This window comes from Penaeus vannamei, chromosome 2, assembly GCF_042767895.1.
Source record: "Penaeus vannamei isolate JL-2024 chromosome 2, ASM4276789v1, whole genome shotgun sequence".
NCBI classification, from domain to species: Eukaryota; Metazoa; Arthropoda; class Malacostraca; order Decapoda; family Penaeidae; genus Penaeus; species Penaeus vannamei.
This window is the reverse complement of record NC_091550.1, coordinates 38,611,589-38,614,088: the sequence shown is the minus strand read 5'-3', so window position 1 is coordinate 38,614,088 and position 2,500 is coordinate 38,611,589.

Here is a 2,500-nt window from a genome sequence, read left to right as displayed (position 1 = left end):
TGTGCATGTGTGTGTTGACTTTGCATGTGAGAAAAAGAGATATATGTATATTTCTCTGTCAGTTTGTTTATCTGTCTCTCTATTAATCAATCAGTCTATCTGTCTATCTACATCAATTTATATGTACAGAGAGAGAGACGGAGTGACAAGGGGGAGGGAAACATACACACATACAGACATAGGGAAAATAAGAGAGAGAGAGAGAGAGAGAGAGAGAGAGAGAGAGAGAGAGAGAGAGAGAGAGAGAGAGAGAGAGAGAGAGAGAGAGAGAGAGAGAGAGAGAGAGAGAGAGAGAGAGAGAGAGAGAGAGAGAAAGAGAGAGAGAGATAAACAGATAGAGAGATAGATAGATTAATAGACAGACAACTATATATAGATTTACAAACAGATAGACAGATAAAGAGACACAACACAGAGTCAGGCAAGGATAAAACAGAGAGATAAAAGGAAAGAGAAAGTGAAATAAAAGACTAACGAAATTAAAAACAAAGGAAAAAAGTAACAAACATTTATATACCATACATACATACATACATACATACATACATACATACATATATATATATATATATATATATATATATATATATATATATATATATATATATATATATATATATATATAATCACACTCCTTCCATAATTCCTGCATACCTTTGAGACGAAGGAATTAAATCCGAAGTTCCAGCATTAAATATTTATTTCCGGAACTCGGACTTGGCAACCTGACTGATTAAATTTCAAATATCTGACGGAACCGAATGATACTCGGTTGAATAATTTAAAACGGGGATTTTCTGTCGCCTAGCTCTTCATTTTCGTATTAGTGATGTTTTCATATTAATTGTTTCATGGTGTCCGTTTTTATACTTAATTACCGTACTTATAGGCTTTATTATATAAATTACGTAAATACCTTTATATTTTTGTTGTCTTTATCCGTGTGTTTACAACATGCTTGCTTTCATTAATTGTCATGCTTTAATTCTTAAATATTTATCGTAATCGTTGTGGCTAATTTCGATCATACTTTTTGTGTTTAATATCGATCATGTTGTTCTACTAATTTATGTATTTTTGTTGTATTTCTTCACTTTGTATTTGCTGATGATTTTTATCTTTTAATCCAAAGGCAAATACATATTACGTCTGCAAATGCGAAACAGCTTTCCCAGTAGGAAAATAAAGATTTATACTTTGGTTACACTGACAAATACAGATACCCACAAGTTATTTTGAGTTCTTTTCTTTGTATTTTCTTTCCAAAGCTACTTCCCCCTCCCCAACGACACACAACCCCCCTACCCCCATATCCTTCAGCACTCGGCAAAGACTCTCTTGCAACTTCACAAAAATTGCCTGATTGCACAGCTCTCCGACGGCGCACTTGATCAGAAAGTTTGAATGGATTTCTCCTCCATCTTCTTTTATGTACAGTAAGCTGACAAGAAGTTAAAAGTGCTGTCACCGATAGCTTTTGAAGCAAAGATTGGGATCCTGTGTAAGGTACAATGATTGGAATCTTTCGTGTGACCGAAAGATTGGGCTCCTCTGAAAGGTTTCAAAGTGTTCTTCACTATAATATCCAAAAGTTAGCACCCGCTGTTGGGTTAAAGGGTTAGATAAGCAAAGGTACCATAAAATGGGTGTTGTGGGAATACGTAGGGTTGTCGTGTGGTGTAAAGCAGCAAAATCGTTACATAGATATAGTTTAGTCTATATCAGTCGTGCAAACATTTTCGCCTATTGTGCCCTTTATTACCTTCTTGTACTGTTACGTAACCCCCCCCCCCTCGTCCACCGTGACTAAACAAAATGTTTTATTTTGGATAATGCAAATAATATACTGGTTATGAAAAGACTGCATTGCAGGAGTGTTGGTCAATAAATTCGAATTTAATACACGAATAAGAGAGATGATTCAGAGAACATGAGATGTTTATGTGTGTGTGTGCGTGTGCGTGTGCGTGCGCGTGTGCGTGTGTGTGTGTGTGTGTGTTTTCCTATGATCTATGTTGCGTACCCCCAAGGGACGCAGACCCTAATTTGGACATCACTGGTCTATATATCAGTATGCTACAAAAGAGGTTTCATGATTTTATAGTATTTTCTCTTTGTTATGCCTGTCTTCCCTAGTTATCAATATTCGTAATACATCGTCTGATAGGAAGGTCGACAGGAGTTTGGAAGACAGTGACAACAAACTAGGGAAACCACTGACTGTAGGATCCTCTGTAAAGACAATGAGATCCCTTATAAAGCCTTAAGTTCTGATGTTCTGTAATTTCTAAATGCCGAGGTTCTCTGAACGATATAAAGGTAAGGTTATTATATCAGGATTACTCGTAAGGCCTAAAGATTGGAAAAAGTCGTCTGTGACAAAGATTAGCCTGGAATACAAGGCGGTAAAAAAAAAAAAATAAATAAATAAACAGTTATCGCAATTTGAAGAAAAAAAAATCACTCAAAATGTTATCCGAGGCAATACTGCTACTTTCTC